This window comes from Aquarana catesbeiana, linkage group LG05 (assembly GCF_042186555.1).
Source record: "Aquarana catesbeiana isolate 2022-GZ linkage group LG05, ASM4218655v1, whole genome shotgun sequence".
NCBI lineage: Eukaryota > Metazoa > Chordata > Amphibia > Anura > Ranidae > Aquarana > Aquarana catesbeiana.
Window position 1 is genome coordinate 517972596 of NC_133328.1, and position 17148 is coordinate 517989743.

Below are 17148 nucleotides of genomic sequence, written 5' to 3' on the forward strand. Positions count from 1 at the left end.
CCCTTGTAACGTGGATCAAGGAGGGTTGCCAGCCAGTATTGGTCCTTCTCCTTGATACCACGAATACGAGGATCCTTACGCAGGCTTTGCAGGATCAGGGAGGCCATGCAGCGTAGGTTTGCTGAGGCATTCGGTCCGGAGTCCTCTGGGTCACTAAGGACAACATGGTCCGCAGCCACCTCCTCCCAGCCACGTACAAGTCCATGTGTTTCTTGGGACTGATCCCTTAAAGACTGCTGCTGATGCTGAGTGCCAGGCTCCACCTCCAAACTGACACAATCTTCCTCCTCCTCCTCGTCCTCTTCCTGTGTGATCGGCGGGCACGCAGGAACACTATCTGGATAAAGGGGGCCTTGAGAGCTAAGGAAGTCCTCCTCTTCCTGCCTCTGTTCTGCCTCAAGTGCTCTGTCCATTATTCCACGCAGCGTGTGCTCCAACAGGTGGACAAGGGGGACAGTGTCACTGATGCATGCACTGTCACTGCTCACCATCCTCGTGGCCTCCTCAAATGGTGACAGGACAGTGCATGCATCCCTGATCATGGCCCACTGGTGCGGGGAAAAAAAAAAAGCTCCCCTGACCCTGTCCTGGTGCCATAGTCACACAGGTACTCATTGATGGCCCTCTGCTGTGTGTGCAGCCGCTGCAGCATGGCCAACGTTGAGTTCCACCTGGTGGGCATGTCACAGATTAGGCGGTTCTTGGGCAGGTTAAACTCCTTTTGGAGGTCCGTCAGCCGAGCACTGGCATTATATGACCGGCGGAAATGCACACAGACTTTCCTGGCCTGCCTCAGGACATCCTGTAAGCCGGGTACCTGCCCAAGAACCACTGCACCACTAAGGACGTGAGCCAAACAGGGTACATGGGTCATTTGTCCCTGTCGGAGGGCAGAGAGGAGGTTGGTGCCATTGTCACAAACCACCATTCCTGCCTTAAGTTGGCGTGGCGTCAACCACCTCTGAACCTTCCCCTGCAGAGCTGACAGAACCTCTGCCCCAGTGTGGCTCCTGTCCCCCAAGCACACCAGCTCAAGCACCGCATGGCATCTTTTGGCCTGCGTACTTGCGTAGCCCCTTGAACGGCTACGGAGCACTGTTGGTTCCGAGGACAAAGCACAGGAAGAGGCCATGGAGGAAGAAGAAGAGGAGGGGGTGGAGGAGAGAGGTGTGTCACAATTATTAGCATTTTGGAGGCGTGGTGGTGGAACAACCTCCAGCACCTTGTCCTGCATCCTTCCCAGCTGCCAGCAGAGTCACCCAATGCGCCGTGAAACTTAGGTAACATCCCTGTCCATGCCTGCTGGACCATGAGTCAGCGGTAATATGCACCTCACCGCTGACCGCCCTGTCCAGCGAGGCATGGACATTGCCTTCCACATGCCGGTAGAGAGCTGGAATGCCGGTAGAGAGCTGGAATCGCCTTCCGTGAGAAAAAGTGGCGTTTGGGTACCTGCCACTGAGGAACCACACATTCCACAAACTCACGGAAGGGGGCAGAGTCTACCAACTGAAAAGGCAGCAGTGCTAGCAATTTTGCCAAGCTAGCATTCAACCGCTGGGCATGTGGATGGCTGGGAGCAAACTTCTTTCGGCGGTGCAGCAGCTGGGGCAGGGAAATTTGCCTGGTACAATCTGACGTCGGTGTACCAAAAGCAGATTGCCCACAAGTACTTGGCTGTGACACACCTAATTCTACACCTTCATTCCTCTCAGTGCAGGTCTCAGAGAGGACTGAAGGTATAGTGGGGTTGGAGATCTCAGCTGATGAGGAGCAAGGAGAGGTCCTCTTTGTCCTTTGGTGTGGGTCTTTTAGATACGCTTGCCAATGAACTGCATGGCAGGTCAACATATGTCTGGTCAAGCATGTGGTACCCAAGCGGGAGATGTTTTGGCCACGCGAGATACGCTTGAGACATATGTTGCAAATAGCAGCGGTGCAAACTGATGCACTCGTCTCAAAAAAGGCCCACACCAAAGAACTTTTTGAATAACGCGCAGAGACTGCAGCGCCCTGCACATGTGGAGCTTTGGGGTGTGATGCAGTCAAGGTGCTGCCCTTAGGCTGGCCCCTGGAGGGCATCCTGCCTCGTTGGTGATGTGCCGCCTCCTCCTCCTCCTCTCTCCTATCAGGCACCCACGTTGAGTCAGTGACCTCATCATTCCCTCCCTCCTCATCACTGAAGCAAACCTGGCAGTATGCTGCAGCAGGGGGAGCATGACTGCCAGATTGCTGTCCTTCTTGGGCACCCCCTCTGTGCATGCTCACGTTACTGCCTTCATCTAGCTCAGTATCATCATCAGAGCCTTCCAAACGCTGGGCATCCTCCTGGAGCATGTACCCAACACTGTGGTCAAACAGTTCGAGGGACTCCTCAGGAGGACATGGTGGGGCTAGGGAAGGAGTCACTGATGACATTGAGCCAAGGGAAGAGGCCGCTGCTTTGCCAGACAAAGTACCCTGGGCATGGGTGAGAGAGGATGAGGAGGATGAGGATGGCTTGGTCATCCACTCGACCAAGTCTTCCGCGTGTTGCGGATCAACACGGCCAGCTGCCGAAAAAATGGCCAAGCGTGTCCCACGGCCATGTGCTGATGAGGATGCACCGTCCAGCACTAGACACAGAGCCTGCTTGCCCTCTCTTATTGGCTTGTGACTGTCTGCCTCTCCTTCTTGGCCTTCCAGACATACTAATGGCCTGTAGCTGCACTAAGCTGGGATATATATATATATATATATATATATATATATATATATATATATATATATATATATATATATATATATATATATATTTATATATATATATATGTACTGATACTGCAGCTAGCAAAATCAACTGCCTGCCTGTAGTATGAGAACACCACCAACCTTCTACAGGTAGCTTTAGCTGAACACTGTGCAGAGCTCGCAAAAAACTAACTTGTAGCTTTTTTAGCTGCCTGCGGTAGTGATAGGATCAGGAAAACACCACCAACCTTCTACAGGTAGCTTTAGCTGAACACTGTGCAGAGCTCGCCAAAAAAATAACTTGTAGGTTTAGCTGGACACTGTGAGGAGGACGCACCACACTAACTTGTAGTTTTAGCTGAACACTGTGAGGTGGACGCACCACACTAACTTGTAGTTTTAGCTGAACACTGTGAGGTGGACGCACCACACTAACTTGTAGTTTTAGCTGAACACTGTGAGCAGGACGCACAGCACTAACTTGTAGTTTTAGCTGTACACTGTGAGCAGGATGCATCGCACTAACTTGTAGGTTTAGCTGAACACTGTGAGCAGGACGCACTGCACTAACTGTAAATAGTCTAGCTGCCTGACTGTGGTACTAATAGGATCAAAAGTACACCAGCAATTTTCTTCAGGTAGTTGTATATACTGTAACAAGACAAGCCTGCCTGTCAGTAGGAAGATAACAGGAATGGATCTAGCTGAACACTGTGAGCAGGACGCACTGAACTAACTTGTAGGTTTAGCTGAACACTGTGAGGTGGACGCACCACACTAACTTGTAGGTTTAGCTGAACACTGTGAGCAGGACGCACTGCACTAACTGTAAATAGTCTAGCTGCCTGACTGTGGTACTAATAGGATCAAAAGAACACCAGCAATTTTCTTCAGGTAGCTGTAAATACTGTAACAAGACAAGCCTGCCTGTCAGTAAGAAGATAACAGGAATGGATCTAGCTGAACACTGTGAGCAGGACGCACTGCACTAACTTGTAGCTTTAGATCAACACTGTGCAGAGGTCTCACTACGCTAACTTGTAGGTTTAGCTGAACACTGTGAGGAGGACGCACCGCACTAACTTCTAGGTTTAGCTGAACACTGTGAGGTGGACGCACCGCACTAACTTGTAGTTTTAGCTGAACACTGTGAGCAGGACGCACCGCACTAACTTGTAGGTTTAGCTGAACACTGTGAGCAGGACGCACCGCACTTACTTGTAGGTTTAGCTGAACACTGTGAGGTGGACGCACCACACTAACTTGTAGGTTTAGCTGAACACTGTGAGCAGGACGCACCCCACTACCTTGTAGGTTTAGCTGAACACTGTGAGCAGGACGCACCCCACTACCTTGTAGTTTTAGCTGAACACTGTGAGCAGGACGCACTGCACTAACTGTAAATAGTCTAGCTGCCTGACTGTGGTACTAATAGGATCAAAAGAACACCAGCAATTTTCTTCAGGTAGCTGTAAATACTGTAACAAGACAAGCCTGCCTGTCAGTAAGAAGATAACAGGAACGGATCTAGCTGAACACTGTGAGCAGGACGCACCGCACTAACTTTTAGGTTTAGCTGAACACTGTGAGGTGGATGCACCACACTAACTTGTAGTTTTAGCTGAACACTGTGAGCAGGACGCACTGCACTAACTGTAAATAGTCTAGCTTCCTGACTGTGGTACTAATAGGATCAAAAGAACACCAGCAATTTTCTTCAGGTAGCTGTATATACTGTAACAAGACAAGCTTGCCTGTCAGTAAGAAGATAACAGGAACGGATCTAGCTGAACACTGTGAGCAGGACGCACTGCACTAACTTGTAGCTTTAGATGAACACTGTGCGGAGGTCTCACTACGCTAACTTGTAGGTTTAGCTGAACACTGTGAGCAGGACGCACCGCACTAACTTCTAGGTTTAGCTGAGCACTGTGAGCAGGACGCACCGCACTAACTTCTAGGTTTAGCTGAACACTGTGAGCCGGACGCACTGCACTAACTTGTAGTTTTAGCTGAACACTGTGAGCAGGACGCACTGCACTAACTTCTAGGTTTAGCTGAACACTGTGAGCAGGACGCACCGCACTAACTTCTAGGTTTAGCTGAACACTGTGAGCAGGATGCACCGCACTAACCTTTAGGTTTAGCTGAACACTGTGAGCAGGACGCACCGCACTAACTTGTAGTTTTAGCTGAACACTGTGAGCAGGACGCACAGCACTAACTTCTAGGTTTAGCTGAACACTGTGAGCAGGACGCACCGCACTAACTTCTAGGTTTAGCTGAACACTGTGAGCAGGACACACCGCACTAGCTTGTAGTTTTAGCTGAACACTGTGAGCAGGACGCACCGCACTAACTTTAGGTTTAGCTGAACACTGTGAGGTGGACGCACCACACTAACTTGTAGGTTTAGCTGAACACTGTGAGCAGGACGCACCCCACTAACTTGTAGGTTTAGCTGAACACTGTGAGCAGGACGCACCCCACTAACTTGTAGTTTTAGCTGAACACTGTGAGCAGGACGCACTGCACTAACTGTAAATAGTCTAGCTGCCTGACTGTGGTACTAATAGGATCAAAAGAACACCAGCAATTTTCTTCAGGTAGCTGTAAATACTGTAACAAGACAAGCCTGCCTGTCAGTAGGGATGAGCTTCGTGTTCGAGTCGAACCCATGTTCGACTCGAACATCGGCTGTTCGATCGTTCGCCGAATTGCGAACGATATGGGCCGTTCGTGCCAAATTCGTGTGGCGCGTCACGGCCCATAATTCACTGCGGCATTGCAGTGCATTGCTTGCTGATGATTGGCCAAGCATGCACTATGACCCGCATGCTTGGCCAATCACAGCGCCGCCTTAACAGAGAGCCATAATTGGCCAAAGCCAAGGAGGCTTTGGCCAATTATGGCTCAGGGGATTTAGTACACGCCCCACACTATATAAGGCCGCCTACACGGCGGCCCTGTGCAGTGTGTTCCGGTGTGCTTAGAGAGAGAGAGAGACAGTGTCATTTCATTTGAGTTAGTTAGATTAGGCAGGACAGTCAGTCAGTTAGCTGCACTTAAAGTGTATTGTGTATATATATGCATCCCAGGTGTTGCATATATATATATATATATACACTGTATTCAGTTTAGCTAGATCCGTTCCTGTTATCTTCTAGACTATTTATATTTAGTGCAGTGCGTCCTGCTCACAGTGTTCAACTAGATCCGTTCCTGTTATATTCCTACTGGCAGGCAGGCTTGTCTTGTTACAGTATTTTGAAGAAAATTACTGGTGTTCTTTTGATCCTATTAGTACCACAGTCAGGCAGCTAGACTATTTACAGTTAGTGCAGTGCGTCCTGCCCACAGTGTTCTGCTAAACCTACAAGTAAGTGGGGTGCGTCCTGCTCACAGTGTTCAGCTAAACCTACAAGTTAGTGGGGTGCGTCCACCTCACAGTGTTCAGCTAAACCTACAAGCTAGTGGGGTGCGTCCTGCTCACAGTGTTCAGCTAGATCTGTTTCTGTTATCTTCTTACTAACAGGCAGGCTTGTCTTGTTACAGTAAATACAGCTACCTGAAGAAAATTGCTGGTGTTCTTTTGATCCTATTAGTACCACAGTCAGGCAGCTAGACTATTTACAGTTAGTGCAGTGCGTCCTGCTCACAGTGTTCTGCTAAACCTACAAGTTAGTGGGGTGCGTCCTGCTCACAGTGTTCAGCTAAACCTACAAGTTAGTGGGGTGCGTCCACCTCACAGTGTTCAGCTAAACCTACAAGCTAGTGGGGTGCGTCCTGCTCACAGTGTTCAGCTAGATCCGTTTCTGTTATCTTCTTACTGACAGGCAGGCTTGTCTTGTTACAGTAAATACAGCTACCTGAAGAAAATTGCTGGTGTTCTTTTGATCCTATTAGTACCACAGTCAGGCAGCTAGATTATTTACAGTTAGTGCAGTGCGTCCTGCTCACAGTGTTCTGCTAAACCTACAAGTTAGTGGGGTGCGTCCTGCTCACAGTGTTCAGCTAAACCTACAAGTTAGTGGGGTGCGTCCACCTCACAGTGTTCAGCTAAACCTACAAGCTAGTGGGGTGCGTCCTGCTCACAGTGTTCAGCTAGATCCGTTTCTGTTATCTTCTTACTGACAGGCAGGCTTGTCTTGTTACAGTAAATACAGCTACCTGAAGAAAATTGCTGGTGTTCTTTTGATCCTATTAGTACCACAGTCAGGCAGCTAGACTATTTACAGTTAGTGCAGTGCGTCCTGCTCACAGTGTTCTGCTAAACCTACAAGTTAGTGAGGTGCATCCTGCTCACAGTGTTCAGCTAAACCTACAAGTTAGTGGGGTGCGTCCACCTCACAGTGTTCAGCTAAACCTACAAGCTAGTGGGGTGCGTCCTGCTCACAGTGTTCAGCTAGATCCGTTCCTGTTATCTTCTTACTGACAGGCAGGCTTGTCTTGTTACAGTAAATACAGCTACCTGAAGAAAATTGCTGGTGTTCTTTTGATCCTATTAGTACCACAGTCAGGTAGCTAGACTATTTACAGTTAGTGCAGTGCGTCCTGCTCACAGTGTTCTGCTAAACCTACAAGTTAGTGGGGTGCGTCCTGCTCACAGTGTTCAGCTAAACCTACAAGTTAGTGGGGTGCGTCCACCTCACAGTGTTCAGCTAAACCTACAAGCTAGTGGGGTGCGTCCTGCTCACAGTGTTCAGCTAGATCCGTTCCTGTTATCTTCTTACTGACAGGCAGGCTTGTCTTGTTACAGTAAATACAGCTACCTGAAGAAAATTGCTGGTGTTCTTTTGATCCTATTAGTACCACAGTCAGGCAGCTAGACTATTTACAGTTAGTGCAGTGCGTCCTGCTCACAGTGTTCAGCTAAACCTACAAGTTAGTGGGGTGCGTCCACCTCACAGTGTTCAGCTAAACCTACAAGCTAGTGGGGTGCGTCCTGCTCACAGTGTTCAGCTAAACCTACAAGCTAGTGGGGTGCGTCCTGCTCACAGTGTTCAGCTAGATCCGTTCCTGTTATCTTCTTACTGACAGGCAGGCTTGTCTTGTTACAGTATTTTAAAGAAAATTGCTGGTGTTCTTTTGATCCTATTAGTACCACAGTCAGGCAGCTAGACTATTTACAGTTAGTGCAGTGCGTCCTGCTCACAGTGTTCTGCTAAACCTACAAGTTAGTGGGGTGCGCCCTGCTCACAGTGTTCAGCTAAACCTACAAGTTAGTGGGGTGCGTCCACCTCACAGTGTTCAGCTAAAGCTACCTGTAGAAGGTTGGTGGTGTTCTCATACTACAGGCAGGCAGTTGATTTTGCTAGCTGCAGTATCAGTACATATATATATATATATATATATATATATATATATATCCCAGCTTAGTGCAGCTACAGGCCATTAGTATGTCTGGAAGGCCAAGAAGGAGAGGCAGACAGTCACAAGCCAATAAGAGAGGGCAAGCAGGCTCTGTGTCTAGTGCTGGTCGTGGAGACGGTGCATCCTCATCAGCACGTGGCCATGGGACACGCTTGGCCTTTTTTTCGGCAGCTGGCCATGTTGAGCCGCAACATGCGGAAGACTTGGTCGAGTGGATGACCAAGCTGTCCTCATCCTCCTCATCCTCTCTCACCCATGCCCAGGGTACTTTGTCTGGCAAAGCAGCGGCCTCTTCCCTTGGCTCAATGTCATCAGTGACTCCTTCCCTAGCCCCACCATGTCCTCCTGAGGAGTCCCTCGAACTGTTTGACCACAGTGTTGGGTACATGCTCCAGGAGGATGCCCAGCGTTTGGAAGGCTCTGATGATGATACTGAGCTCGATGAAGGCAGTAACATGAGCACGGACAGAGGGGGTGCCCAAGAAGGACAGAAATCTGGCAGTCATGCTCCCCCTGCTGCAGCATACTGCCAGGTTTGCTCCAGTGATGAGGAGGGAGGGGATGATGAGGTCACTGACTCAACGTGGGTGCCTGATAGGAGAGAGGAGGAGGAGGAGGAGGAGGAGGCGGCACATCACCAACGAGGCAGGATGCCCTCCAGGGGCCAGCCTAAGGGCAGCACATTGACTGCATCACACCCCAAAGCTCCACATGTGCAGGGCGCTGCAGTCTCTGCGCGTTATTCAAAAAGTTCTTTGGTGTAGGCCTTTTTTGAGACGAGTGCATCAGATCGCACCGCTGCTATTTGCAACATATGTCTCAAGCGTATCTCGCGTCGCCAAAACATCTCCCGCTTGGGTACCACATGCTTGACCAGACATATGTTGACCTGCCATGCAGTTCGTTGGCAAGTGTATCTAAAAGACCCACACCAAAGAACAAAGAGGACCTCTGCTTGCTCCTCATCAGCTGAGATTTCCAACCCCACTAGACCTTCAGTCCTCTCTGAGACCTGCACTGAGAGGAATGAAGGTGTAGAATTAGGTGTGTCACAGCCACGTACTTGTGGGCAATCTGATTTTGGTACACCGACGTCAGATTGTACCAGGCAAATTTCCCTGCCCCAGCTGCTGCACCGCCGAAAGAAGTTTGCTCCCAGCCATCCACATGCCCAACGGTTGAATGCTAGCTTGGCAAAATTGCTAGCACTTCAACTGCTGCCTTTTCAGTTGGTAGACTCTGCCCCCTTCCGTGAGTTTGTGGAATGTGCGGTTCCTCAGTGGCAGGTACCCAAACGCCACTTTTTCTCACGGAAGACGATTCCGGCTCTCTACCAGCATGTGGAAGGCAATGTCCATGCCTCGCTGGACAGGGCGGTCAGCGGTAAGGTGCATATTACCGCTGACTCATGGTCCAGCAGGCATGGACAGGGACGTTACCTAAGTTTCACGGCGCATTGGGTGATTCTGCTGGCAGCTGGGAAGGATGCAGGACAAGGTGCAGTAGTGTTGGAGGTTGTTCCGCCACCACGCCTCCAAAATGCTAATGATTGTGACACACCTCTCTCCTCCACCCCCTCCTCTTCTTCTTCCTCCATGGCCTCTTCCTCGGAACCAGCGGTGCTCCGTAGTCGTTTAAGGGGCTACGCAAGTACGCAGGCCAAAAGATGCCATGCGGTGCTTGAGCTGGTGTGCTTGGGGGACAGGAGCCACACTGGGGCAGAGGTTCTGTCAGCTCTGCAGGGGCAGGTTCAGAGGTGGTTGACGCCACGCCAACTTAAGGCAGGAATGGTGGTTTGCGACAATGGCACCAACCTCCTCTCTGCCCTCCGACAGGGACAAATGACCCATGTGCCCTGTTTGGCTCACGTCCTTAACTTGGTGGTGCAGCGGTTCTTAGGCAGGTACCCGGGCTTACAGGATGTCCTGAGGCAGGCCAGGAAAGTCTGTGTGCATTTCCGCCGGTCATATAATGCCAGTGCTCGGCTAACGGACCTCCAAAAGGAGTTTAACCTGCCAAAGAACCGCCTAATCTGTGACATGCCCACCAGGTGGAACTCAACGTTGGCCATGCTGCAGTGGCTGCACACGCAGCAGAGGGCCATCAATGAGTACCTGTGCGACTATGGCACCAGGACAGGGTCAGGGGAGCTTGGTTTTTTTTCCCCACGCCAGTGGGCTATGATCAGGGATGCATGCACTGTCCTGTCACCATTTGAGGAGGCCACGAGGATGGTGAGCAGTGACAGTGCATGCATCAGTGACACTGTCCCCCTTGTCCACCTGTTGGAGCACACGCTGCGTGGAATAATGGACAGGGCCCTTGAGGCAGAACAGAGGCAGGAAGAGGAGGACTTCCTTAGCTCTCAAGGCCCCCTTTATCCAGACAGTGTTCCTGCGTGCCCGCCGATCACACAGGAAGAGGACGAGGAGGAAGAGGAGGAGGAGGAGGAGGAAGATTGTGTCAGTATGGAGGTGGAGCCTGGCACTCAGCATCAGCAGCAGTCTTTAAGGGATCAGTCCCAAGAAACACATGGACTTGTACGTGGCTGGGAGGAGGTGGCTGCGGACCATGTCGTCCTTAGTGACCCAGAGGACTCCGGACCGAATGCCTCAGCAAACCTACGCTGCATGGCCTCCCTGATCCTGCAAAGCCTGCGTAAGGATCCTCGTATTCGTGGTATCAAGGAGAAGGACCAATACTGGCTGGCAACCCTCCTTGATCCACGTTACAAGGGTAAGGTTGCGGACCTTATCTTGCCATCGCAGAGGGAGCAGAGGATGAAACATCTTCGGGAGGCCTTGCAGAAAGGTCTGTGCAACGCGTTCCCAGAGACTGGGAGGTTACAAACTCCTGTTTCTGGACAACGTGTTGCTGAGGCTTCGGTCAGTCAAAGAAGGAGCGGTGGAGAAGGTGGCCGTCTGACCGATGCGTTCAGACAATTTTTTGGTCCGCAGCCCCAAGGTATGATCGGTTCCAGCAACCATCGCCAGCGTCTGTTTTACATGGTGCAGGAATACCTAGGGGCAAGATCAGACTTGGACACCTTTCCCACCGAAAATCCTCTGGGTTACTGGGTCTTGAGGATGGATCACTGGCCAGAGCTTGCACAGTATGCAATTGAGCTACTGGCCTGTCCTGCATCCAGCGTTCTTTCGGAACGCACATTCAGTGCTGCTGGAGGCGTGGTAACCGATCACAGGGTGCGTCTGTCCACTGACTCGGTCGATCGACTGACCTTCATAAAAATGAATGAGTCTTGGATCACCACCAGCTACCAAGCACCTGATGCTGATGTAACCGAATAATTTTTTTTGAAATCTCAGATCCCTTCAAAGACTGCCTATGCTGATGCTGAGTGACTATCCCTGAGTAATTATCCTCTTCCTCCTCAATCATCACGCTGATAGCTTGTAAGAACATTTTTGGTTCTGGGGGCCACCACCAGTGCCTAAGGCACAATTTTTCAGCCCCTGTTTAACAGGGGCGTGTAATTACGATTTTTGATGTAATACTTTGCAGCAGGGCTCGTTCCTGCATTCCAACTAGAGTGTCTGTGAGGGGTTGCAGTGTTGTGGCACCAGCACCAGTGCCTAAGGCCCAATTTTTCAGCCCTTGTTTAACAGGGGCGTGTAATTACAATTTTTGATGCAATACTTTGCAGCAGGGCTCGTTCCTGCATTCCAACTAGAGTGTCTGTGAGGGGTTGCAGTGTTGTGGCACCAGCACCAGTGCCTAAGGCCTAATTTTTCAGCTCCTGTTCAACAGGGGCATGTAATTACAATTCTTGATCTAATATTTCACAGCAGAGCCCTGTGAGGGCTTACAGTGTTGTGGCCACAGCAACACCTAAGGCCCAAATTTCTGCTGAGTATATAGGGCAGGACCCTACTTTCAAACAACTAACTTACAAACAACTCCTACTTGCAAACGGAAGGAGACAACAGGAAGTGAAATCTACCCCTAGGAAGGGAAATTCTCTCCTGTAAGAGTTAATATGGGAAAAACATTTCTCCTTTCCACTGATGCTTTCCAATCCATTGGGACAAAAAGTGAGGTGAAATCTTTTGAAGAGGAGGAAAGACAGCAAAACAAATGTCACAGGGGTGATAACCCTTTCCTATGTTTTCCAAAAAGCTTAAAAAAGATTTTTTGGCTGGAGCTAAACACGTTAAAAATTTACCCGTTCAAAATTACAAAGAGATTCTACTTAACAACAAACCTACAGCCTGTATACTGCTGTTCAGAGTATATAGGGCCTGGTGGCCCCACACCTTTCCTTATTTTAATTTGGGTGCGGGATTCCCCTTAATATCCATACAAGACCCAAAGGGCCTGATAATGGACTGGGGGGTACCCATGCCGTTTGTCTCACTGATTTTCATCCATATTGCCAGGACCCGACATTACATTAAACCCGCAAGCAGTTTTAAATGAGATTTTTTCCTTTAAAAATGACATTTGGTGCAGGGACTGTTCTAAACACGGGAAACACGTGTCACTTTACAGGCATACTATAGACACCCCTCAGGTATGATATTTAAAGGAATATTTCACTTTTTTTTTTTTACTTTAAGCATCATTAAAATCACTGCTCCCGAAAAAACGGCCGTTTTTAAAAGTTTTTTTTGCATTGATACATGTCCCCTGGGGTAGGACCCGGGTCCCCAAACCCTTTTTAGGACAATACCATGCAAATTAGCCTTTAAAATGAGCACTTTTGATTTCGAACGTTCGAGTCCCATAGACGTCAATGGGGTTCTAACGTTCGTGCAAACTTTCGGTCCGTTCGCAGGTTCTGGTGCGAACCAAACCGGGGGGTGTTCGGTTCATCCCTACCTGTCAGTAAGAAGATAACAGGAACGGATGTAGCTAAACTGAATACAGTGTATATACAGTATATATATGCAACACCTGGGATGCATATATATACACAATACACTGTAAGTGCAGCTAACTGACTGTTCTGCCTAATCTATCTGACTCAAATCAAATGACACTGTCTGTCTCTCTCTCTCTCTATCTATGAACGCCAGAACACACACTACACAGGGCCGTCGTGCAGGCGGCCTTATATAGTGTGGGGCGTGTGCTAAATCCCCTGAGCCATAATTGGCCAAAGCCTCCTTGGCTTTGGCCAATTACGGCTCTCTGTTTAGACGGCGCTGTGATTGGCCAAGCATGCGGGTCATAGTGCATGCTTGGCCAATCATCAGCCAGCAATGCACTGCGATGCCGCAGTGAATTATGGGCCGTGACGCTCCACGCGAATTTGGCGCAAACGGCCCATATCATTCGCAATTCTGCGAACGGGCAAACAGACGATGTTCGAGTCGAACATGGGTTTGACTCGAACACGAAGCTCATCCCTATACATAGGTTTTTAAAGTAATTTTTTAAGGCAGCTCCAGCATCTCTTCTGATTCCTTCTCCCCTCTCCGGCTCTTCTGCTTCCTCCGCTGATGTCTTCTCCCATCTCCAGGTCTTCTTCGCTGATGTCTTCTATCCCTCTCTGGTTCTTCTCCCTCTGTCCACTGTCTTCTGCCTCTGCCGGGTCTTGTCCGCTGTCTTCTCGCTCTTTTGCCGGGTCTTCTCCGCTCTCTTCTTCCTTGTTCTTCTGATGTTGACTCAATGCTCTCTCCCGCATTATTGCTAGGTGCGCGGTGTGCCACTACTTATATTGGCATGGGGCAGGGTCACGGGTGTAGTGATCGGGTATATAAATTTATTGTATATTGGGTGTATAGATAATTAATAAGTAAGTATTATTATAATGATGATGATATAAGTACTCTTCCGCAGCAACCCAATTCTTCCAGAGAGATGCACTTTATTGACTTCCAACACAGAACAAAGTCCAAAGTCCACAGATGACAAAGAAATCCGACAGAGGAAATATAATTCAGAGACCCATATTATTCAGTCTTCCCAGCCATGCACAGACAAGCCTCACTTTTTAAACTTATAGACTGAATGCCATGTTATATTCACCAGGCATTGAATGGCTGAGCAATTTGATTGGCCTTTGATTAGCTTCAGTCTTTCAAACAGACAACAACCCCCAGCTGTGAACAGCTGTAGTCATAAACCACCCCAATTTGCACTCCCGCATATCAACATCAACAAGTCCTCTTTAGATATGTGTATACCACCTGAACACCCTTTGAAATGTTCAAATAGACTTGCATATGATTAACACATCAAAGAGTCTTCAGCTTGTTCCCTTGCTATGTTAAAATTCAGTTGGACAATGCAACTGAATTTCTGGTCAGCACTCCAATACAATATTATACATAAATTGGCCAACATATTACAACATATACCCCCACTTGGGTCGGTTCTAACTACTAGAACTGACCCATAAATCAAACAACAAAAAATATCAGTATGATTTAAGGTACTGGATGCTTTACAATGGCTCATATAAAATATAAAGTTGAAACTGGTTACATCTCTCTTCGCCAGCCTCTAAAATATCCCCATGAAACAGTTATTAGATAATATAACTTTTAGACCATGACTGGAAAAGGATTTGGTAAACATCAATGGCCCATATAGCTGTTAGGCCTTATTATATCACATCAAGATCTTTAATATTGCGCAAAGACGAGCTGATGTCACAGTCCATTCTTCGGTCGGACTTCATCACATCTCTCACCATCTCACTGAAAGTAAACTTGGTATGCTCTGGGAACTCCAATCCACATAAGTCCAGGATTTTTTCATCTCCAGGCTCAAGCTTTTCATTTTTAAAGATGCTTTTACGCAAACACTCTACTTTCATCTTTATAGTAAGAAGAACTATCAATGTACCAGCACTCACTTTCAAGGTCAAAAGGTTTGGATATGGCAGTAAAAACTGTGCTTCAAACTATTTTCTTGCACTTGACATTCATGAGTCCATCTTTGTTGATTGCCAGTCACAATTTGCTTTTGTAATTTGCCGTAGGCCAACCCCTCATTGTCTTCAATAAAGCAGTTACTTGGATCATTCAGTCCACAATTACACTTGAATGGTATACCAACATATACATATACCCCCACACGATGGTTCAGATAGAATCAGCTTGACATCAGTGTTTATCAGATCTTCTATCCAGACAAAGCGGCAGTGGAAATTCTTGCCAGTATCTTCACCATTAAAGGTAGAAAGGTCTTTTTCATCCATATATGTCATAGCCTTTAGCATATTATAAACAACTGAATCAACAAAGTTTCAAATCATGACTGGAGTGTTGAATTTCACTCACCCCTCTTATAAATTTAGGAAAACCACCCAACATACTAAAATTTATGCTATGCCAAGCCATTGTGCAGCATCTCACCTTAGATGTCAAATATATTGATCAATACGCATTATGTAATATGTACAGATGTTATGAAAATTATTTTAGGTTAAAATGCCTCTCTTTGGTTTTAAGATAAAGTTCAAGAAATAAAACAAACAAAAATAAAAAATGAAAAGCAAAATATATCAGGAAAAGGGAGAAAAATTAAAAAAATTAGGGCGTTGAAGAAAAAAAGAAAAAAAGGTCCATTGCTTGATGAATTTCGAGAGAGTCCATGAATGCTTTATAATTCCATGTATAGTGATATATTGTCTATTCAGCATTTCTCCCATAATTCTCCACCACTATTCAATTTCAGACTTCTGCTATTCACATGCAAGCATCTTCAGACATCCCTGAAAAAACAAAACTCTCCAACAAAACTAATTAGCAAGGTCCTTAAACATTGTTTGAAGTTAAAACAAAACACTATTTACACGTTTACAGTTTGGAGCTAATTCACCCCCACTGCTAGAGAAGTGTCATCTGCATTCAAAAACAGATCTGGAGAATATACATCTTGTACATTCATGACACCCTGTACCCCCTTCAACTGCTGTAATAATGTATCACGCTCCTCTCTCATCTTGTCATACTCAATTTTCAGCTGGTCATATTTATGTTTTAACTGAGAGAACGGTATCCAAGTCTTTGACCTTTTCTTATTATTATTTTGGTCAGCTCTGTTTTTCATATTAATATCACCTATGTTTGACCCGGAGTGTCCTCTCTGGGTGTTATCATAGGATATTATCTTCTGATCTTTATGTTCAGTATTTGTCCTAAACAATGTGGCTAAATCAATTTTGACAGCCTGCTCATTTGACTTTCTCCATAAATGGTCTGCTCTCAACAATATGTCTTTTAAATCATGAGGATTTGGGGTAACTAATAAAATATTTTGTTTGATATCTTCATGCAACGCATCTAGAAACATACTCATATGTATCAAGCCACCACGCTCAAATGCAAGATTATTACCGACCAATAATTCCATAATAGTTGCTATCCTGTGTGACAATTCATAGGGAGATTCATTTTGCATTTGTTGGATCTTCCCATGAATAGTAACATCAGAACGTACACCATACAAAACACATAATAATTCCAGTAATATGTCCCTTGTCCTCAGAGGCTGAATACAGATTTGTTTAATTCTCATCCAAAGACCACTTCCTATAGAATGTTGCAAAACTCTTTCTAAGTCAGATGGGTTGAGGTTGTACATATCTCTGACTTGCTGCACGTCACAAAACCATTTTAAAAATCTGTTTAAATCATGGTATGGAACCATTCCTATTTCTTTAAGAATTGCGTCTAATAATTTTGGTTTCAATGGCTTCATTACAAGCTGAACTTCACCTGTATTATTATTATTGTTATAAACTGTGGTAGTCACAGTGGGGGCAGCTGGTAATGAATTATCACATTTAATATGAGGTTCTGTTTGCTGCAGATTGCTGAATCCAAGATTTGATGCATATCTGCATTCCTGAGATCTCTTCTCTAATTCCATAATTCTTAATTTTAATCTCTCATTTTCCTCTGATAATTCATCACAATGTTTAGATTTCTCAAGTAAAGCTTCTCCAATCGTAACCGCATGCAATTTTAAATTTACTGTCTCGGTGTCTGATTGGTTTTGTAACCTCTCACAAACATTGTTGCTATTATCAACTGCCTTCTGTAACTGGGTAATTTCCTCAACCTTATTATT